We start from the raw sequence: 24,062 nt of genomic DNA on the forward strand, positions 1-24,062 counted from the left end.
GCATTTCCTGAAATCCCAGCATGCAAAGTTAAAAAAAAAATCTGCTAAAACAGGGATGATTCAGACTCTCAAAAAGTATGGCTTTATCCATTTATCCAGACTCTAAAAAGTATGACTTTCATTATTAGGTTACAATGGATCAAGATTTGTGTTCACACTAATGTTGCCCTCATTTCCATTTATATTAAACTGGTATTTGTTTTTTTAAAGGAGGCACATGAATGAACAGAACCTTGCCCAATCTCTGTTTGTTCAGCTTGTAATACGCACAATAGCAAATTCAATCTTGTTAAGAGGCTTATTCTTCCATTGTAGAACTTACTTGAATTGCAAGAAAGTTTGAATTTGCGTGGGTTATGTGTTTATGCGGAAGAATGAAGAGAAGCTTTTTTTTCATTTTAAAAAAGGCCTTTTTTTTCCCTTTCACCTGCAGTAATAAATTGCCTATGACTGCTTGATTTCAAACATCCTTTGCCCATTTCATTATACAGCGGGGAAAAAAATTACGTTCATTTTGACAATAAGGGAGTCAAGTTTGCCTGACAAACACCACCTGAAATGTCAATGGAATCACACCTCTTATAAGTTACAAGGACAATTTGTCACTTGCACAACTCCCTTAAAACAAACAATGCTTTGCTTTGATGAAACATAATTCAGTTTAAGTCAGGTAACAATGCATTAAACACATAGCCATAAGTTTCTCTTGGCTAACAAATCACGGCTTGGTCTAAACAAATGACACCTTTTCCAAGGATTTTCATTTCCTGAAGAGTCAGCGTAGACTCAATAAAGGATGAGCAGTCAGATATGCTCATCCACCAGAACCTCTACAGTCAAATCAAGCCTACACCCTGAACCATACGCTGGTTGGCAACAGTCAAGACGTAGTCCTCCTGTGGAAAAAATGGCAGACTGAAAATCTGTCACTGGAGATTCTGCTGATTGTCAATGAACTGCCTGATCGCTAAGACATTATCTACCCCTCTGTACTACAAAAAGAGAATCATCACATGTACTTCCTCACTAGGGAATGGAAAAGAATCTGCATTTAATTCAAAGAGAAGCGGCTAGGCTTAACGGAGAGAACATGGGCCTTGGAATCAGAAGACTTGGGTTCTAATCCTGCTTTGCCGCTTGCCTTCCGTGTGACACTTCTCTGTGACCCAGTTTCCTCCTCTGTAAAATGGGGATTCAATCCCTGTTCTCCATCATATTTAGAATGTTAATGGGGCAACCATCGAGTCCAACGTGAATACCTCATCTCCATTCAGGTGCTCAGTACAGTTGTTGGTACATAGTGAGTGCTTTACAAATGCTATTATCATTGTCATTATTATTATTAAGGAACAGAATTTGTGCAAGAAGCTTATCTGGAGAGCTACTCTGCACTAAGCCAATACAACTGAATAGAATAGCATTCTCTTTGGTTGGGGAATGGGTGCTACAAGAAAGAAACAAAACAATCTAGGAAATCTGATTCAAGTTAAAAAAAGAGACCTTAAGAAAGAAGCTCAGAGAAGAATTTAAAAAAGACATTTACTACAAACATTAGAATTGTAACAAGAATTAAACATCAGTTTAGGGGTACCGGTCAAATGGATAACACAGACAAACCAAGTGAAAAAACAGGCAACCAAAAGGAAACTTTTGCACGGCTAACTGGTAGCGAAAAAAAGATCTTCCAAGTAAGACACAAACCCACAGATCAGAAGCAAATTAGGGAATCCAGAAAGGCCAAAAAGGAGTTTAAAGAGATGCCAGAGCTAGCAAAAGATTCTTCTAATATATCAGAAGCAGAAATACGGCAAGGAATCAGAAGGCCACTCCATCAACGAAGGATAGAGGGTGCACATAGGGATTTAAAGGAGATGGCTGAGAGGCACAATAAGTGCATTAGTTCAGTCTTTATTGCTAACGGTGGTATTTATTAAGCACTTGCTATGCACTACGTGTTGTATTAAGACCCTGGGTAGAAGCGAAATAATCGAGGTAAGCTTTACTGAAAGATATTAGGGATATCACTTTCAGAAGGTGACCGGGGATTCTCGATCGAACTGCGACTATGAGTGGTTTAAGATTCACTACCTGAGCTTTATGTATTAAGTGCGATAAGTGAATGCGGTAACAGCTCGACAAATACCACTGATTGATTGACCTTTGAGAAGTTGAAGAACACCTGGAAACAACATGCAGCCTATCACGAAACAGTCACTGATTTGGAAAACTGTCCAAGTGCTAGTCTCAGGTCTCCCACCACCAAATCGCTCCCTTTGCTCTACCTCCCTCTCCACTCCACAACACTTTTGTGTATATGTACATATCTATAATTATATTTATTTATATTAATGCCTGTTTCCTTCTTTTAATGTGTATATATCTATAATTCTATTTATTTATATTGATGTCTGCTTCCTTGTTTTGCTGTCTGTCTCCCCGCTTCTAGACTATAAACTTGGTGTGGGCAGGGATTATCTCTGATGCCGAAATGTACCTTCTAAGCACTTAATACAGTGCTCTGCGCACAGTAAGCACTCAAATACGACTGAATGGATGAATAAGTGAAGAGTCTAACAGCCATCTATAGACGGAGTTCCAGGGTTGATCCTGATACTTATGAACTTTTCAAATACCCACTTTTTTGCCTGGCAAAGTAGTAAAACCGCAAATTTTATAATTAGTGAATTAGTACTTATTCAAACACGCTTATTAAAACACAAGCTGTTGGGATTGTTTTGACGTTATGGCATTTGTTAAGCGCTTACTATGTGCCAGGCACCCTACTAAACTCTGGGTAGACACAAGATAACCAGGTTAGACACAATCCATTTCTAATAACAACGTTTAATTATAATTTTACTTTTAATAATAATTGTGGTGTTTGCTAAGTGCTTACTGTGTGCCAGGCACTGTACTATACACTGGGATGGATACGAGCGAATCGGGCTGGACACGGTCTCTGTCTCACATAGGGCTCATAATCTAAATCTCCATTTTACAGATGAGGTAACTGAGGCATGGAGAAGTGAAGTGACTTGCACAGGGTCACACAGCACATAAGTGGCAGAGATAAAGTAACTGAGGCATAGAGAAATTTAGTGATCTGCCCAAGTTTACATTACAGAACCCAGCTCCTTTGACTCCCACGTCCAAGCTCTATACACTAGGCCATGCTGCTTCAGTTTGGGACTACAGGACTCGCTAATGAGAAACCACACCTCATTAGAATTCTTTGGAGGAAGTGGATAAACACATGGAGCAACGCCTGTAGACATCATATATTTGGATTTTTCAAGTGTCTTTGATGAGGTCTCAAACCAATAACCTGGCTGACCCAGGAAAGACATTTTTCAAGTTCTTCAATACAATTTCCTTTAGAAATCCCTCTAAACCCATTTTCTTTTCCATCAGGCCACTGAGATATTATTCAAAAGTTACGGAAAAGCTACGGTTTTCTCCTGCAGTTTTGCACAGTGAGAAAAAAATATTTAACTGCAATATGCATCGCATTCATAAAACTAGTCTAGTAGTTGTTTTGGAGTAATTCTCTACAGTGGAGGGGGGAAAAAAAGGACAACCGATAATCACGCTCGTCACATTAGATGTATAATCAGGTGACAGACAGGAAGGTGGATAGAGTGTTTGGATGCAGACCGCTAGCTGTTAAATGTTAGCACAGACTGCCAGCTGGAAATACGTCTTGGCTCAAAAAACATTTAATATGTCTCTCAAAGTGACTAATTTTCCAGTACTTCCTAGCAAAGAGTGACTGCGAAACAGCAGGCCAAATACGCATGCATACTAGCTTAATGTAAAGAAGCACATATTAAGGGATCATATTAAGTAACACGTAATGTTGTGTTTCTATTACGCTAGAGCGTCTATTTACTTAGAGAAGCAGCATGGTTCAGTGGAAAGAGCACAGACTTGGGAGTCAGAGGTGGTGGGTTCCAATTCCGATTCCGCCGCCTGCCAGCTGCGTGACTTGGGGCTGGGGTAGTTACAAGGTAATCGCGTTGCCCCACGTGGGGCTCACAGACTTAATCCCCATTTTACAGATGAGGGAACTGAGGCACAGATTAGTGAAGTGACTTGCCCACCAAGTCACACAGCTGATAAGTGGTGAACCTGGATTAGAACCCACGACCTCTGACTCCCATGCCCGGGTTCTTTCCACTAAGCCACGCTGTTTCTCGATAGCTCGATATACTCAATATTTACCCCTAGAAAGCAACTAGTGTCATAGGTCCTGATCATTCTAAAGCTAAAGGAATCTTTAGGACAACATGAATTTTCTACATACAAAACATATTCTGAAAGAGCCTCTGAAGAAAAACTAATTTTATGAGACAAAAATTTAGAAATCTTCCAGAAAGGCAAACTCAGGGCTGAAAAAGCTACAACATCTAAAACAGATCATCAAGGAAAATGGTGCTGCTTATGTAGAGCGGGGAGAGAAAAGAATTTCCACCAACACAAATATCCCTTTGGATCATAAAGGCCCAGGATATTGGCCAGGAAGCTCAAATTAGCCTTCTGCACTGGGCAACATCAATTCCCCACAGGTGCTGATTACGCCTTGGCCTTCTCTAGCCACTCCTGGGAGCAAAACTAGCTCTGCAAGGCATCTGGCAATAGGGCTAGATGGGATTTACTCAAATGAAAACCGCATGCAAGATAGATAATCAAACACCCTCAAGGCAGGTAAATGAGTTATTTGACCTAGAACGACAATGGGACTCCGCAAATTTAAACATTGCCACCAAGACAAAGAAATCCTGGACCCAAGTCATTGTTATTCATTTCAGAATGCCATTCTTCTTTAGCCAGGGATATTAAGTGATTATAAGACCGCTGTTTCTATGGAGGAAGAGCCCCGAGGAGTGCCCATCTTCTTACAGAAGAGAAACAGAAACGTCCAACGATGCATATTTGAAATTATCCACATTATAGAAAATGAGCTATTTCAGGCATGAGGCCGGACATTTAATATAGTCTTGAGAGACCACATCACAATAGCGAGAGACAACGACAGGCGTCAAAAAATGGAAGCCGAGTAAGAGCGTCTCATTCTATTAGCAAGAAGCTGACTACAAAATAAATGGTTCTCAATATAGGACTAATAACAGGGATGCGGAGTGAACTGCATGAGCTAGGCAAACATTTGCAAAAAGCAGTGCGGGAAACAGGAGCGACACATTTTTCATCCATGTTGACAGAGATGAAGGAACGCCTTGCCCTTTTTTTAGATGGGGGAGAAAAATAAGATGATTTAATGGATGATGCCCAAAAGCACTTAATACCGCTTTGTTTTTTAACCTGCCCTAGACTTCTAATCCCCTCTCAGGGTCACACTTGGAGAGTTTCCAGTACTCTACCAGTCTCGGCTAGGGGAGGCAGAGACAAGCAGAAGCCTGTCCATTCCATTCCTAGCTTGGGCGGTGGCTAGCGAGTGGAAGGCCATCTGCTACAAGGCAAAACTCAACTGTGCTGGACAGCAGCGGCAAGGGAGAGAGTCGAGGGCAGAGTTTACCACGTGGTAGGTGGCGATGGTGACCCACTTCTGAATTTTTACCAAGAAAACTACGGCTACACGACCAAAATGATTGCAGGTGAAGAGCGGGGCATTCTCAGAGAGATGTGTCCGTGGTGTCGCTATGGGTCGCGAATGACTCGACAGCATAAGACAAGATTTCCAAAGAAGTTGACATGCAAAGACGAGTAACTCACATGTACGGAGGGTGAGTATTTAAGCTAAGGGTAGTTTTTGCCAAAGGTGACTATGATACAGATGGTCTACATTGACATCTACATCTTCAGAACTGCATTTCCAGTTCAAGTAATGTGTGGAAATCAAAGGTAGAGACAGTTGATTTCCGTGAGGGTTCTCCATCTCCAGCGAGAACAACAGGAAAATCAATTAATGGTGTTGTTCGAGGGATTATTATGGGCAGAGCACTGTACCAAACACGTAGGAGAGTACAATAGAGTTGGTAGACATGTTCCCTGCCCACAGTTAATTTACAGCCTGTAATAAGAGACATGTGTTAATGTAAAACCTTAGAATCAAACGGAACCCACTGTCTGACAACATGACCCCAGGGAGAAGCAGTGTGGCTAATAGATACAGCAAAGGCCTTGGAGTTAGAAGGGCTTGAGGTTTAATCTCAGCTCTGCCACTTGTCTGCTGTGTGACCTTGGGCAAGTCACTTTCAATTCTCCATCCCTCATCTGTAAAACGGGGATTAAGACTGCAAAACCCCATATAAGACTGTGTCCAACCTATCTACCCCAATGCATAGTACAGCACATGGCACATATGTAGTGCTTAAATGCCATTAAAAAAAGGATAACAAAAAGTACAAATGAAACAGAACGTTATTGCACAGGCAGCTCTACATGTATGCAGAACATTGCTGCAAAAAAACCTCACTACAGACAGTCTTCTTTGCTAGTAAGAGCGTTTACATTCAGACACATAGAACAACTCCCAGACTCCGCGGTTTGTTTAATCCAAGGTTGGGTTTCCCAAGCCAAGTTCAATCATCTCCATCCATGAGGTCCTTAAAAACAAGGCCGACACTTAACTCTGGGGTCTGTTCTCCCAAACCTAATCTAGTTCCTTTCAGTTCTAACAGTTGCTAATGAGGGACTAATTAGGAACTAGGATGGGATGAAGCACAAGGAGTTGATAGTTCCTAGGTCTTAGCTAGATACCGCTTTCTGGGCCTTGGGGTGAATGCAAAACTTGCCACAGGGTCAAGGGCTGCAGCTCTAGGAGCGAAGGTTGTGGTGTGGCATGGAGAGGGGTGGGACCGCTTACTCTGGATTGCCACTGGAGGCCAAATGGGTGGGAGAGGAGCTACCCAACCTCCCGCTCGTGGGAATCCCATCTTCCCTTCTTCACCCCAGATGGAAAGTCTTGGTTGTCGCAATGGCTGAGATTATGATGGTTGTCAGTTGTATCTACTGAGCGCTGTATCTTTGCGCAGAACACTATACTAAATGCTGGGGAGAGTACAATAGAACAATGAACAGACACATTCTCTACCCATAACGAGCTTAAAGTCTAGAGGACGAGTTTACAATCGAGGGGTTTGGCCTGGGAGAGGCCTGAAAATCTGCCACAATAGACTAATCATTCTTCAATACATCAGTCTCAAGTAAAGGACTGTTACCATTTTGATTGTTTCTTCTTTTCGTATTTGTCTCTCGCCAATCCTCCTTCCCACATTCCTTCTTAGATTGGGAGCCACAGGGGCTGGGAACAAAGTTTAATTCTTGTCCATGTAGTTTTTCCCAGTGCTTCGAGTGCTTGGTACACAACAGATGTTTAATGTATAAAATTGCTACAATTTCTAAAATGGAAAAAATTAACTGGGGAGAAGTTTTAGTGAGTGTGGGTTTCAATATAGCTGTCAAAGATCCACCAAAATATGCAGTGGGCTATTGGGATTTTTTTCATTTTTACAGAATTTAAGTGCTTACTATGTGCCAGGCACTGTACTAAACTCTGGGTGAATACAAGCTAATCAAGCTGGACACGGTGCATAACCCACAAAGACATCACAGTCTTAATCCCCGTTTTACAGATATTTTACTTGATGAGGTAACTGAGGCACAGAGAAGAAAAGTGACTTACCCAAGGTCACACAAAAACACAGGAGGCAGAGTCGGGATTAGATCCCTGGATTTTCTGACTCCCAGACCTGGGGTCTATCCAGGATGCTTCTCATTTGAACAAAACCCCCCAAAAAACCCAAAGTCTTGTTTTTAATCACCTTCTAAAGGATGTGGTTGATAGTTTGTTCTATTCACATTTTTAATGATCTTGTTAGTGTGCTATCAATTAAATGGCTTGATTCAATTAGCTTTCAGTATTCAAACCCAGGCCCAGAGGGAAGAAATAAAACTTCGTTTCAAAAATAACTTGTACGTTGTGTGCAGAGACTCCATTTTTATTCCATAGGTTTTTCTTTCAACCATGAACGGGCTCTCTGGACTGGTGGTAGAAAACTAAATATGTACTTTTATTTAGACACAACTTGGTCAATTCCCAAACTGATTTTAGAAAGGTGAGGAAAGGTTCGAGAAGGTTTGCCCTTCACTCTCCAATAGCAAGAGCTATCAGGTTAAGCACTATAATTATTCACATGGGGAGCCATTACAAGGCTAAATATCAAATTCCAGAATACGCTGGGCAGTGCAAAAGGTGTCAATTTTGAATTTGAGATTTTCTATCTTTGGAAATTAAAAAAAAAACAAGAAAAAAGACCAGGAAGGAAGGACTGAAGGAGCAATCCCTGTTTTCTGCATATTGCCTAAATCCCTGTTGGCAATTCTCAAGCCTTGTTATTAAAGTAAAAGGGCATTTTGAGTAGTTCTAAGGTATATTTATGCATGTTTTGTGCTGAATATTTTATCGCAAGCTTTCAATGATTTTATTGTATTAAATTTATTGCAACAAGTTATTTATTGCGTGATCTGTTATTCATGTAGTTACCCTGCTCAGTGAAAAATAATTTATATTTCTATGACATTTACTTGTTGATAGTATTTTTTATGTCCCTGCATTTTTGCTCAACTATTCATTTTTATCCATGAGGAGTTGTGATTTAAAGATTTTACAACGGCCTTGTAAGTTTTATGAACAGTGAATCATAATACCAACAACTGTCTCTTGGTAGGCTAAGGTCAACAGTAGAATGGAGCTATTTCTCATTTCAGGTTAAACATCATGAAGCCGTATACATATTCATTCCAACCCAAATGAAATTCCCACAATCTGATATCTGGGAAAGACCTAAACCCGATTATTCATTCAATCGTATGTTTTGAGTGCTTACTGTGAGCAAATAATAGCAATGATAATAACCGTGGTATTTAAGCGCTTACTGTATGGCAAAACGGTTCTAAGTACTGGCGTAGATACAAGCTAGTCAGATTGGACACAGGCCCTGTCCCACATGAGGCTCAGGGTCTCAATTACCATTTTACGGATGAGGTAACTGTGGCCCAGAGAAAGTTAAGGGAACTGCCCAAGGTCACCCAACAGACAGGTGGTGGAACCAGAATTAGAATCCACGTCTTACTCCCAAGCCTGTGCTCTTGCCACTAGGCCATGCTGCTTCTCTGGGCCATGCTTCAAAGGACTGTATTAAGTATTTGAGAGATCACAGTAAAGCAACAGTCCTCCATCTTTATTATTTATTGGAATAAAGCAATGGATTATCGTAGGCCAACATGAGCCATTAACGTATTATTGTAGGCCGATATGAGCCACTGGACTCTCCCAAGAGCTGAGGACAATGCTGGGCCCTCAGTAGGCACTCAACATTCGATGATGATTGTGGCTTAGTGGAAAGAACCTGGGCTTGGGAGTCGGAGTCACGGGTTCAAATCCCAGCTCTGCCGCTTGGCAGCTGTGACCGTGGGCAAGTCACTTAACTTCTCTGTGCCTCAGTTACCTCATCTGTAAAATGGGGATTAAGACTATGAGCCCCACGTGGGACAACCTGATTACCCCATCTCCCCCAGCACTTAGAATAGTGCTCTGCACATAGTAAGTGCTTAACAAATACCAACATTATTATTACTATTATTATGACAATCAATGGGTAAACTATTTGGATGTCCACTGGGCTGGAGACACCAGACACACATATAGACTTAAATGAAGAAGCAGATTGTCTAGGTAGCCACTGAAACAGATATGGTCCCTTTGCTAAACTGCAAAATAATCACTGTCATTTTTGCGTGAAGAACCTGTTAGCGGCATATGGTTCATCCCCAAACTGAGAGGATAGAGCATCAACTGCAACTGCCTACCACTGGTTTTAATAAGAAGAAGAATAATGGCATCTGTTAAGCATTTACTATGTGCCAAGCACTGTTCTAAGCACAGCATTACCCTATTTATTTTGTTAATGAGATGTACCTCACCTTGATTCTATTTATTTGCTATTGTCTTAATGAGATGTTCATCCCCTTGGGGATGGGAAGGGGAAGGGGAGGAGGAGCAGAGAGAATGGGGGGGGGGGGCTCAGTACGGCTTTGAAAGAGGAGAAGAGACAGATGATGCCTCTCCCTATACCATACTCTCCAAGCACTTGGTAGAGTGCTCTGCACATAGTAAATGTTCAAAAAATTGGATCGACTGACATCTCTTCCAAGCAGCCTTTGAAACCCACATTTCCCGTACTCCCTCTCCTTTCTGCATCACTCTTGCACTTAGATTGGCACCGTTTATTCACTCCTCACTCGGTCCCTATTTCTATTTTATTCATATTCATTCATATGAATATGAACATGCATATTCATATTTCATTATATTCATAGAGGAGCAGCGTGGCTCAGTGGAAAGAGCCCGGGCTTGGGAGTCAGAGGTCATGGGTTCGAATCCTGTCTCTGCCACCTATCAGCTGTGTGACTCTGGGCAAGTCGTTTAACTTCTCTGGGCCTCAGTTCCCTCATCTGTAAAATGGGCATGAAGACTGTGAGCCTCAAGTGGGGCAACCTGATTACCCTGTATCTCCCCCAGCGCTTAGAACAGTGCTCGGCACACAGTAAGCGCTTAACAAATACCAACATTATTATTATTATTATATTCATGTTGGATTGCCCTTCTAGACTCTAAGATCATTGTGGGCCGGGAACATGTCTACCATCTCTCTTCTATTGTACTCTCCCATGTTCTTAGTACAGTGGTCTGTACATATTAAGTGGTCAATAAGCACCAGTGATTTCTTGGTGTCATTTATGACTGCCTTCCTAAAGAGGAAAGCAGTCATGGAACTCCTTAGGTACTTTGAGGTTTAAGTTCAGTCACAGTATTCTACATCAAAACAAGAAAAGAAAGGGACAAAGATTGAGAGAACACAAGCTGAAGATATTTTACCATCATAGTAGTTGGATGATTACATCTAGGGGCTAGCAATCTTTCATTTTGCAGGAAAAAGCCCACTGGTTCTCGTCCCCTGGTCTGTGACCAAGGATTTCGGAACATATCCATGACACATTTTTTTCTATGTCTGTCTCTCCCCGTGGATTCTAAGCTCCTCTTAGGCAGCGACCACGTCTACCAACTCTGTTGTACTGTACTCTTCCAAGAACCTAGCATATTGCACTGTGCACAATAAGCAATCTCTAAATGTAATTGGATTTGCCTGATGGGCTTGTTGATTTATCGCCCCTCCCCGCCCTCCCAAAATCCCCCTCTCCCGGCACAAAAAAAAGAAGCCCATCCAATTTGTTTTCCACATCATCTGCCTTTAACAAAAAGAAACTTTAAGGATCTCATCCACAATTATGGGAACATGTCAAAACTACTGGTATGTGTTAATAAAAACAATTCTGTACCCACTGAGGTATCGGACAATCCAGCAGAGTATTAAAGAACAAATAAATATTGACGCACTTATTGTCTTGATTTCTCAAACAATTGACCCTGAAACTGGGTTGTGTTATTTGTTAAGTGCGTAGTATGGACTGGAGTAGATACTACATAATCAGGTTCCACATGGGCTCACACTGTAAGTGTGTGGGGGTGAGAACGTGTGTAGTACCCCTATTTTAATAATAATAATAATAATGGTATTTTTAAGCGTTTACTATGTGCAAAGCACTGTTCTAAGTGCTGGGGGGATTCAAGGTAATTAAGGGCTCACAGTCCTAATCCCCATTTTACAAATGAGGTGACGCACAGAGAAATGAAGTGACTTGCCCAAAGTCACCCAGCTGACAAGTGGTGGAGTGGGGATTAGAACCCATGACTTCTGATTCCCAAGCCCGGGCTCTTTCCACTGAGCCATGCTGCTTCTCATCATTTTGCTGATGAGGGAACTGAGACCCAGGGTAGTTAAGTGACTTGGCCAGGTCACACAGCAGGTCCGTGGTGGAGGCGGCATTAGAACCCAGCTCCTCTGACTCCCAAGCCCAGGCTCTTTCCACTAAGCCATGATGCCCCATTCTGTAATTTTTAGGCAAGAACTGGATTTCTTCAGCAAGAGCTACTTCTTCTGCACAGAAGAAACTGGGCCAGCCTTCCTCTCTCAGCACGTTATGGATTCTCACTGTGCATGGAACATCTGATTAGTTTAATAGTTGGCCTAGTGAAAACAGCAGATGGAGCTGTCTAATCTGGGGAGGGTTGATTCTGTTTTTTATATCTGACCTATAATGATTACTATTAATAGCCAAATGTATCTCCACCCTTCTCTCGGCAGAGCTTAGATGCCACAATTAGAAATCTGATACCAAATGAGAAGAATGAAATAATACGAGACAAGCTTAAAATCTCATTGAGGTACATCCAATGAGGTGCCATTTTTTTCTTCTTTGAAGGCGGAGGTTTTCAGTCAGGGCGAAAAGAGACAAAAAAACCCAACAAAACAAACACCACCACTTTGGAAGGCAGTTATTTTTTCTGCCAAATCTGTTTCTCCAGGAGAAATATGGGATTTTTTGAATGGTATTTGTTAAAAACGCTTACTATTTGGCAGGCACTATACTAAATCCCGGGGTGGATATAGGTTGATCAGGTTAGACACCGTTCCTGTCCTGCGTGGGGCTCACAGCCTTAATCCCCATTATATAGAGAAGGTCACCGAGACCCAGAGAAATGACGTGACTTGCCCCAGGTCACACAGACGAGTGGCAGAGCCTGGGATTAGAAACCAGGTCCTTCTGGCTCCCAGATCTCTCCTCCATCCCCTAGGCCATGCTGTTTCTCTCAAGATCGCCACCCAGGATATTTCTGTCATCACATGATGTCCAGGGTGAAAAAGTGGATACATCCAACCCTCCACACACACAATGGAATTCTTCTCATCCGAGCCATGGAAATTTAGGACAGTGGCAGTTCCCAAAATCGATGAACAACTGCACTGTCAGGGTACCAACAGGGTATCAAAAGAACCAAAATGCTGAGGCTTGGGTAGATGGTCCAGGCAGCGGAATAAAGAATCTAATCTCCTTGGGGGTCACGGCCCATAAATAACCACGGCACAGAGCTAAGAAGTGGACTCGTATTACCCTTTGCTATGGCTTTGAGGAAACCTTTCATCAAATTTATTGCCGGGACTGCCGCCCGTTATTGTGTTCTGTATTAGGCATTCTTCTCCCTAAAGATTAATTCATAGCTTTATGAAGCTGCGTGTGCCGGAGCAATAGATGATCGCAAGGAAGTTAAGAGGTGTCAGAGCCACATCGTCACGGACACGCGCAGCTGTGGCCAAATGGTCGATTACGTCCCCGGCCCAGACCATCACCTAACGTCTACCCTGACGGATCTGTTCGGGAGTTTCCAAAGTGAGAGTTATAAGCGGGGGGAGGGTGGCCACAGAGAAATAAAAGTCTGGAAAAAATTAAAAAAGGCCTCGGTTTGTTTCTTCGAATGTCCCAACACCCATCTTCATCTAAAAGCATTTGGATTCATCGGTCCCGTCGTGTCCACACAGATCAACGCACTTGGTGGCCAGACGAATTTCTGAGCCTCTATTTCTTCTTAGCATGGCTCCTTAGGTAGGGTAGTGCCCCAAAGGTATTGCTTTTCCTCACCTCTAGGATGATCAAATGTCTTAATTCACTGAGGGTCTGCCGATTTGTAGACCTCTGTCCTAACTGCTTGGGAGAGAAAACGGTAGCAGAGTACCCATTCCTATGCTCAAATATCTCATAATATATGGGGAGGCGGGGCAGCTAACATTGACTTGGAGATAATTTAGGTTGGAGAGTTGAACGAGAAGTAGTTCCAGTAATTTGGGGTGAAATTGCAGGCTAAGTATGGAGTATACAAGTGAATGAGGAAAATGAAAAGGTACCTATATAGGTTAGTACTTAGGGTAAGAATAAAATATGTAACTGCTGAAAGTAATGGTTAACACCATAAAGGAGTTGTTGAAACCTTAAAAAAAGAAATCCATGATTCTACAATTTGTGGCTGAGTAATTTTGCATTTCAAAAGTTGTGCAATGCCACTGACTTCAAAACTGATTTAATTTAAATGAGTTATCCACTCATCCTAGCCTCTTCCAGATGGTGATCAGGTAAGAGCGGATGAGAAGGCCTCCTCTTTTTCCACATAATCAAGCTGTTGAATAATAAAGATCAATAGTATTTGAGCACTTACTCTGTGCAGCGCCTTGTACTAAACATTCACGAGACTACGACAGGACTAAAATGCTCCAGCCCTACCAAAGAGTTTACAATTTAGCAGAAGAGATAGGAAAAAAACAACAACAGATAGGACAATAACAATAACAGTAATGATGATAACAGTATCACTATAATTAAATAATTATGTTCTTACTATACTATTTGTCAAGCCCCTATGTTTAAGCCCTTGTCCACATCAGGCTCAGGAGCCAAGTGGTGGGGGGAGAAGAGAATAAAGACATGAACTTGTCTTTATACAGGGGGAGCGGGGTGTGTGAATGAGTTTTAGTGGTGAGGTAACATGGCGAAGTGGACAGAGTACGGGGGTCAGAAGGTCATAGGCTCTAATCCCGGCTCCTTCACTTGTCTACCGTGTGACCTCAATCAAGTCATTTCACTTCTCTGGGCCTCGGTTATCTCGTCCATAAAATGGGGATTGATACCGTGAGCTCCATGTAGGTCGGGAGCTATGTACAACCTGATTTTCTTGTACCCGCCCTAGAGCTTAATATGGTACCTGGCGCACAGGAAGTGATTAATAAACACCATAATTATTTTTCAGTGGCAGCTGTGGGGTGAGGAGATGAGAAATTCACGGGGAAGATTTCCTGGAGAAGATGTAACTCCAGAAAGGTCTTGAAGACAGAGAGATCCGTGCTCTGCCTGATATGAAGTGGTCGGAATTCGAGAAAGAAGGAAGAGTCTGAGCAACAAGTCAGCTGTAAGGTTGGTGGCAAGAAAGAGGCAGTGGCAGGTGAGCTGGAGGTCAGTGAAATAAGAGCGTTGGTGGTAGGGAGAACAGCAAGGATAAGTATGACGTAGGGAGCTGATCTAAGGTCTTAAAGTCGACGGTCAGGAGAGGAATGGGAAACCACTGGAGGGTTTGAAGAGGGGGCAGATGTGTACAGAACGATGTCTGAGAAAGATAATCTAGGCAGCAGTGGGAACTAAGAGCTGAAAAAGGGAAATAGTGGAGGCATGGAGGTCGGAGAGGAGGCTGATGCAATAGCCAAGATCTAACACCTGGACCACTGCGGTGGCTGTTTGGATGGAGAGGAAGGCAAGGACCCTGGAAATACTGTGGAGAAAGAAATGATAGGATTTGGCAATGGGCAGAATATGGGTGATGATAAATATGGGGGTTTGATAAACGGGGAGGATGGCGGTGTCGCCAACCACGATGGCAACGGTGCAGAAGAGGAGATCTGTAGGGAAGATGAGGAGTTCTGTTTTTGGACATATTGGTCTTGATTTATCAGTGGCATATCAATGTAGAGATACTCTGGAGGCAGAAGGAAATGTGAGATGGCAGGCGAGAGGTTGGGGCAGTGTTGGGACCTGTCGCGAAAGAGAGGTCAAAGAAGATTAGGCTGTCGTAGAGTCTAACCAGAAGTTGTTCACTGGTGATTCTGGGTAGACCGACCGTGAACTCGTCGTTGGGTAGGGATTGTTTCTGTCTGTTGCCAAATTGGACTTTCCAAGCACTTAGTACAGTGTTCTGCACACAGTAAGTGCTCAGTAAATATGATTGAATGAATGAATGATGAATGGGTCAGCAGAGCGAAGGGCTCAGCAACTGCATTGTACAGGGTCAAGAAGGAGGTTGGATGAAAGGAAGCAGAGGCAGTGGGTAACGTATGGAGGAGTTTGGATGGGAATGGGAGGAAGGTGAGGGAGTGATAGATGAATTAATATACTTTCCCAATGCTTAGGATAGTACTTCGCACAGAGTAAATACTCAGACACTATTGATTGGTGCTGTAGTGGAGCTGAGATAAGCTGTTTTTGTATTTTTTTTTTTTAAGGCTAGGCAGTTGAACTGTGAAGGAGTAATCAGAATTAATGGTTGATGACATTCTGGAGGGAAGAGGGGGAAGAAAAAGTAGAGAGAAGGTAAAAAGGGATGTGTTCAGAGGCATAGGAGGAAGGGGCAGATTTTTTTTTGTGTGTATACTCTTTAAGTGATTACTACGTGCCAGGCAATACACTAAATTCTGGGGTAGATACAAGCAAAGCGTGGCTCAGTGGAAAGAGATCGGGCTTGGGAGTCATAGGTCATGGGTTCGAACCCCAACTCTGCCCCTTGTCAGCTGTGTGACTGTGGGCAAGTCACTTCACTTCTCTGTGCCTCAGTTCCCTCATCTGTAAAATGGGGACGAAGACTGTGAGCCTCACGTGGGACAACCTCATTCCCCTGTATCTACTCCAGCGCTTAGAACAGTGCTCTGCACATAGTAAGCACTTAAATACCAACATTATTAAAGTCCACATGCCACAGCGGGTTCATCTTTAATTCCCATTTTACAGATGAGGTAATTGAAGCACAGAGAATATGAGTGACTTGCCCAAGATCACATTGCAGAAGAGTGGCCAAGCTGGGATTAGAACCACGTCCTTCTGTCCCCGGACCTGTTCTCTACCCACTAGAGCATGCTGCTTCTCTTATTTAGAAAATGTGCACATTTTGAAAGCCTGAGGTTGGTGTCTTGAAGGATGACTGAGAAAAATGAAAACTCAGATGAGAAGGGGGAGGAAGCTGGGGAAATGAGGGGGAGATATGGAAGCAGGCATCCCAGATGATTATAAAATTCAGGTAAAGCTACTTTGCTAGTGCAAAACTCACTTTAGCTGCAAAGGCAGTATGAGATAAACAAGGATCATCAGTGATTTGGAAGTAAAGTATATCTTAGTGTAGACTGAGCAAAAACTTTTCCCTTTTCAGAACTTTCTCCTTCAGAGCACCAATCTTTTGAAGGGGATAAAAATTGTAGATTTCCCCCTGGACTGCTTTTTTTTCCTCCTATCCATTTAAATTCTGTTAATTTTCCCACATTACACTGTCCTAGGAAAATGACTCAATGTCAGACAGTCTCAGGATACCAGACAGGGAATAAACGATAGCTATTTTACCAGGTCACCCTGACTAAAGTTGTCCGGGGCCAGAAATGTAACATCCATTTCTAACTTCCAGACATTTCTTAGCCTCTTTCTCTTCCTCTCGCATGGGCCAAATTTACACTTGAAAATTCTCAGTAACTATTAAGCCAGAAAAAAAAAAAAAACTGGCTTCCATTTTCCGGGTATTTCAGGTCAATGTGTTCTTCTGCCCGATTATACAGATAATTTATTAGGATCCCTCAACCCCTAAAGCCATCTCAGTGGCCCTTCCTCAGTGTCTGCCGACACATCGTTCCTCAAATGTGAGGCTGTATATTCCCCATGTACTTTGCACAGGAGTAATCATCACATACTTCATGCTGGCAGAGGATTGAGGCTAAATTTAGAGCTCTGATAAGGTACAAGTCTCCAGGTCTCAAACAGGAGGAAAAACAAACAAACAAGAAAAAAACCCCTCAGAATACAGAAAATGTTTCAAAAAGTAGCTGATCCTGCTGAATTAATATTCAAGATCAACCAAGCTGGCAAATATGCTGTTTTAGAAACGCAATTTATATGCTTGAAAGGAAGACAGAGGAAGACTTTTTTTTTCCCAATAAAGAATGAAAGCAGGAGATGCCACAGGCAGATGGTGCCATCTTCCATGACACCTACAGGAAGCATACAACCCCTCAATCTTTTTTTTTTTTTTTTTTTTTTTGAAAGTCCAGACTTTTCAAATGGCTATTTGAAAATGATTTTGATTTAACAACTGTGCCACAGCCTCCATGAATCGGAGATCTGCAGAGTAAACGCGGATGAGTAATGTAATCTTTTAGACCGTAAACCCATTGTTGGACAGGGATTGTCTCTATCCGTTGCCCAACTGTACATTCCAAGCACTTAGTACAGTGCTCTGCACACAGTAAGCACTCAATAAATACAACTGAAAGAATAATCATCTGAAAATGTTGCTCTGGCACTTTCCAGTCTTGAATTTTGCAATGCACATAAGCTACAGACATTGATCATTTGTGAGATCTGAAGGAGCATGCCCTAGGGGCGAGAGACTGGGCTTGGGAGTCTGAGGATGCGGATTCTAATCCCAGCCCTGCCATTTATCTGTGTGACCTTGAGCAAGTAACTTCACTGTGGCTCAGTCACCTCATCTGTGAAATGGGGATTATGACGGTGAGTCCCATGTGGGAAAGGGACTGTGTCCAACCTGATTACCTCCTATCTACCCCAGTGCTTAGAACAGTGTTTGGCACAAAATAAGTGCCTAGCAAATGCCATAATAATAATAATTATTATTATTATTATATCTAACTGTGCAAACTCAGGCTGCTGAGAAGGTGTGGAAAATCAACACTGGAAGGAATCCCTCCATCTACTACCTTTCATTCTCTACAGGGAAACTCTAAAGAACTGAGATAATGCTGAGGTCAAGTAATATTTACTTTTGCCTTAGAAGAGTACAACCAAGTAAGCAGTGTCATGACAGAAGCTGCTATAGGAGGCTTTTTCTACCTTTCCACTGAAGTATTTCCAACTCATGGCAGTGATGGACTTTCTTGAGGACTCACTTGACTATCATAACAGTGATAAAAGCGATGGGAGATAGGAGGTTCCATAAAAGCATAATTCCCCTAGTACGAAAGAGACTAATGAATAGTAAGAACACATTAACAACAGCAGCCAACTGTTTTAGATGAATTGAAAGAAAAAAAAATATGGACAACCATGCCCTCAGTTGTGCAAAACAGAAAATTCTGTCATTGCTTAATCACAAATTACTCTCTGTATTTGTCACTGGACAAGTCTTAATAATGTTGGTACTTGTTAAGCACTTACTATGTGCCAAGCACTGTTCTTAGCACTGGGGTAGATACAAGGTAATTAGGTTGTCCCACATGGGGCTCACAGTCAATCCCCATTTTACAGATGAGGGAACTGAGGCCCAGAGAAGTTAAGGGACTTGGCCAAAGTCACACAGCTGACAAGCGGTATAGCGGGGATTAGAACCCATGACCTCAGACTCCCAAGCCCGGGCTCTTACAGCTAAGCTACGTAAACAATTGTCTGACTACAGTCAGAGAATGGTAATTAAAATTCAGTTGCCAACTTGTTCAAAGAACCTTAAATATCTCCCATTACTCTGAATTTCTCATATTCACTGTGCACTCAAGTTTCAGAAAGATTTTATCTCAATTAAAGAGTGGTGCTCTTCTTGATTCTTAAAGATCAATTCATCTTCCCCAGGCTGTCACATCCAAGTGGTCACCAACAGAAAGCCAAAGATTTCAAACAGAAATTCTGGGTAATGCAGTCCTAATGGTTAGAAAGGAGCAACCAGAAATCCCTTGTTTTTTCTGCCCACGACATTACCAAATCTTTTCCAAGTGCTCCAGGAAAGAAGAGCTTCCTAAATGGAAAAAAATGTCATGCACATTCATCCTCATTTCAAGACCAAGTAGGCTGTTTTTTTGTTGTTTTTTTGCGACTGGAGATTATTTGCAGATTGGAGACATTCAACACGGGGAGGGAAAGGGCGTCGTCTCAGTGACTCTTTTGAAAGCATTCCCTCCCTTCTCTGTCATCTTGTTTTCCTTGCTCATATGGTTTCACCAAGTGTTAACAAGCAACACTTAGTCCCATTCTAGTGTGACTCCCCATGAATTTGAATATTTTTTTTCCATCCCAACCAATCCTAGATCTCGGGGCACCCAAATGATACCTGTCTTACTTCCTTTCAAAAATGTACAATGGGTAAAAATCAGTAGCTGCTTCAAAGACAGTGCGATAAGATGAGGAGAATTTAAAGAACTCTGTGCCAGATGCATACTCTACCGAAGAACATGCAAGTAATTGTAGCCTATTACATATAAGGTTTACATATCAGTTTTCCCCACGCTCCAGTCTTCACCATTTCCCTTTTCTTCATCAATGTATTAACGTTCTTCATCATCATTTTTTGGAAGTGTGTCACCTATCACATTCCCCATCCTTCCGAGCATATGGTCTGGAACTATTCAATAGCTGCAATATGATGATTCTGGGCTGCTGAGCAAAACTGATTGGCACATTAAACTGCTGGGAGACTCTTATCTGGGGCAGACAGAATTCTTTCCAGTGTAGTCCTAAGGGGCCTTTGGTAATGAAAAATAGTAATTTGAAGTCTTTTCTACCTGTCTGTTGCCAGGCAGCTCTAAATGGAGTTCCGATAGTTTTTCTTTTCCCATATCCCATATTAAAGCAAATCAAGTGTGGGCTGGTAGGGCTCAGAGAGCTTCACTAGAGGCCCTGCAGTTATCAATTTCAGGAGAGATATTGTAAAGCTTATTCAGTTTTGCGTTTACAATGTTAAACGCAACGGGATGTATACTGAAAATGCTAATAGCCTATCTCGTCAGAATGGGATGGAAACGGCTGAAACACTTACATATCCGTGTTCTTCAAATGACTGACTTGCTTCTCAATTGTTGTTTTTTTATTCTCCTCAAGTATGTTCTCGCATGCTAAATCCATCTCTCCCTCTACCAGTTTGACCTGAATGTAGGTTGGACTTGAATCTGTTCCAACCTCAACCCAGATTTATCACTTTTGAATGGCTTCGGGATATCAGGCAGGCATTTCAATGCTTCACACATCTTTCCATGACACAACCTTTAAAAATAATGAGATGTTAGAGAATAAGGAGAAGAACATTAAAAGTCCAGAAAATGAGAGAAAACTATGCTCGATTGGTTGGTGTACAATTATGAGCTTCTGCACTCTATCAGTGGTTATTATTACGGTACTTGTTAAGAACTCACTGTGTGCCAAGCCCTATTCAAAGTGCTGGGATAAATCAAGGGCCCCGTCCCATAAGGGGCTCACAGTCTACGAAGGCGGTAGTATGATGTAATCCCCGTTTTACAGATGAGGTACCTGAGGCACCGAGAAGGTAAGCGACTTGCCCAAGGTCAGAGAGGAAAAATGTGGCAGAGTCAGGATTAGAACCCCGGTCCTCTGACTCACAGGCCCATGCTCTTTCCACAAGACCATGCTGCTTCTCAGCAGTATCCGTCAAGCACTTCTGTAGTGTTGCATTATGCAGCGAAAAGACCAAGTTCCAACCAAGGGGTAGCTTCATGTTGTGGTGAGAAGAGGGATTGATGTATATAATTTTCAAAGTGCAGAGGAGTCTTAAGGCTCTACATGAATAGCAGCAAGCATTATCGTTAACATAGTATATGCAAGGAGAGAGTTAGCCCAGTTCAAATAAAAATTTAGCTAGTTCCACCAGTTGAAGCTTAAAAAAAAGTCTCCCCTCTATCATTTCAAACTACCCAGTAATTTCAAGTATTTTACCAAGGTGGTTGTTTTAATTAGGTCTAGAAAAAGGGGCAAGACCTTCCCAATTTCTGCAACCTGTGTGTCACGGTGTTGGTGGGAGACTAAACTTCAACAACCTCCTTGTTTTAGTTGAAGAGCAGGCTTGACTTTTACATACTCAAGGGACCCCACTGCCATAAAGAAGAGTGAACCCCTCAAGCTCCTGGGCTGTTTCCATTTTTCTATCTCCAAGGTTCGCCCCAGGAAGTTCAAAATAATGAGCTGCCCTTCAATTGAAACTGAACATAAATTCACCTTGGTAAACCTGTAATTACAAAAGAGATGTTTTCAAGTTTTGTTTTTTTTTCTACTGTGTTATCAGCACAGATAAAACACCAGTGATGGACAAACACTGAAAAAGCAGACAGAGCCAGGGTGAGGAAAAAAAAAAGATTCTCTCGTGGGCAATAAAAGCCTGTGTAATTCTTTTAACTATTACCATCCTGTCATTCAAACAGGATGTTCTCTATTTGTGGGTAAAAGACCTGCCTAAAACACATACTTGCTTGTAACTTATGATAGAGCTGAGCAATTAATGTTTCAAAACTGTGTTTAGGAAAAAGCAATTGTTTTGCTTTCAAGGAACTGCATTCAAGTCATAAATGCCATAGTTTATCTTCACATAAGTGATATGTAAATAAAAATGTTAAATACAACTTAAGCGCCGTTAAAAAACATTACATTAACATCCTCTATATGCTAAAATTTCTATGATATTTTTCTTTAAGTGATTTAATAGATGTTTTTCAGACCTTCATTTTGGCAGAATCCTATCATGCCTTTACATTAATTGGAAAACTGTAATTCCATTTGAGCAAGTCTTTAGAGGCAGATGCTTGATAGATTTCAAGTACTGTGCAATATATCAAGTGTACTTCAAGATCTTCATATTTTACCTAGTGTTCTTCATACAGTATCCTGATAAAAATTTACCCAAAATCGGGTCTCCACTGGGCAATAATCTATCAATGATATTTATTGAGTGCTAACTATGTGCAGGTCACTGTACTAAGGGTTTGGGAGAGTACAGCACAGTAATGTCACAGACATTCCAGGCCCTTAATGAGAAAAATGGCAGTTAATTCTCACAAGTCTTCCCTAGGGATTGCTCTGTCAGTGGAAATTCTCATTTGAAAACTAGGGGGTAAATCTTTAATGAGTAGCAAGTAAGGTGGGGAGAATCATACTGCGGACAAGGTGAACGTCTGGAAAAAACAGAGGATCGAGTCATTAGGACAGGTTTCTCATCCAAGTTTGGTGAATTGGAGCAAAATGATTTTTCCATCTGTGCCTCAGTTTCCTCATCTACAAAATGGGAATAAGGTACCTGCTCTTAGACTGCGAGCCCTATGTGGGAGAGGGGCTGAGTCTGAGCAGACTCTCTAGTATTTCCCCCCAGCATTTAGTGTTTAATATCATAACAACTATGACACATTTTTAAGGGTTTTCTCACTTCTTTGGTAGGTCATGCCTTGATAGAAGGGCACTTTTCCCCACCATGACCACTTAGAACATCCTGGGGGGGGAGTTTGCTTTCATGGGTTCTAGACCTGGCTCCACCGCTTGTCTGCTGGGTGCCTTGGGCAAGTCACTTCACTTCTCGGTGCCTCAGGGACCTCATTTATAAGATGGGGATTAAGACTGTGTGCCCCATGTGGGACAGGGGCTGTGTCCAACCCAATTTGCTTGTAAGCACCCCAGTGGTTAGTACAGCGCCTGGCACATAGTAAGTGCTTAACAAATACCATAATTATTATTATTTCTCATCCAAAAAGGGAAAAAATTCTACTCCTCCAGGAGTAGAGCTAAATTCTCCCAAGAGGAGAATAAAGGGAACTGAGACAAGTGGAACCTCGCTAGAGGCTGTACTATGGAACACTGGTTTTTCTCCCTGAGCTTTAGTGATAAGAGAAATTCACATCATTAATGTTTCCCTCCACCCAAATTATACTACAGTTATATATTAGGCTTCTCCCTTCTGTTGACTCTGCACTTGAATCTATGACCTTTGAACATCTGGTACTCAACGCCACCCTCACAGAACTAATGTATATATGGGAATTAGATACTATAAATTATGTATATTAATGTCTGTCTCTTCTATTCATTCAATTAAATCATATTTATTGAGCACTTACTTTGTGCAGAGCACTGTACTAAGCGCTTGGAAAGTGCAATTTGGTAACAATCCCTACCCAACAACGAGCTCACAGTCTAGAAGGGGAAGACAGACAACAAAATAAAACAAGTAGATAGGCATCACTCCCATCAAAAAGGATAAATAGAACCATAGATAAATGCACAAAATTAATAAAATAAATAGAGCAATAAATGCGTATAAACATATACAAGTGCTGTGGGGAAGGGAAGGGGGTAGAGCAGAGTGAGGCAGTTGGGGGAATGAGGGGAGGAGGAGCAGAGGGAAGGGGAAGGCTGGGAAGGCCTCCTGGAGGAGATGAGCTCTCTGTAGGGCTTTGAAGAAGGGAGGAGAGTTAGTTTGGCGGTTGTGAGGAGGGAGGGCATTCCATCCAGGTCAGAGGTAGGACCCCGCTAGGGGTTGGCGGCGGAACAGGTGGAAACGAGGTACAGTGAGGAGGTTAGCGGCTGAGCAGCAGAGTGTGTAAGTTCACTGTGAGCAGGGAATGCTATCTACC

The 24,062-nt window shown here is 42.1% G+C and overlaps 1 long non-coding RNA gene and 1 other non-coding gene across 2 annotated transcripts in view; one reads left to right on the forward strand and one right to left on the reverse strand.

Annotated features, from left to right (window-relative positions):
• The window catches only part of LOC120638478, a 492,540-nt gene that overhangs the window by 458,639 nt on the left and 9,839 nt on the right, over positions 1-24,062 (reverse strand). The gene's annotated exons all lie outside the window — the stretch shown is intronic.
• Positions 5,338-5,475, forward strand: LOC114812983. The gene has a single exon (XR_003760596.1). It is a non-coding gene; the product is annotated as a small nucleolar RNA SNORA7 (small nucleolar RNA).

Source organism: Ornithorhynchus anatinus, chromosome 6, assembly GCF_004115215.2.
Source record: "Ornithorhynchus anatinus isolate Pmale09 chromosome 6, mOrnAna1.pri.v4, whole genome shotgun sequence".
Taxonomy (NCBI): domain Eukaryota; kingdom Metazoa; phylum Chordata; class Mammalia; order Monotremata; family Ornithorhynchidae; genus Ornithorhynchus; species Ornithorhynchus anatinus.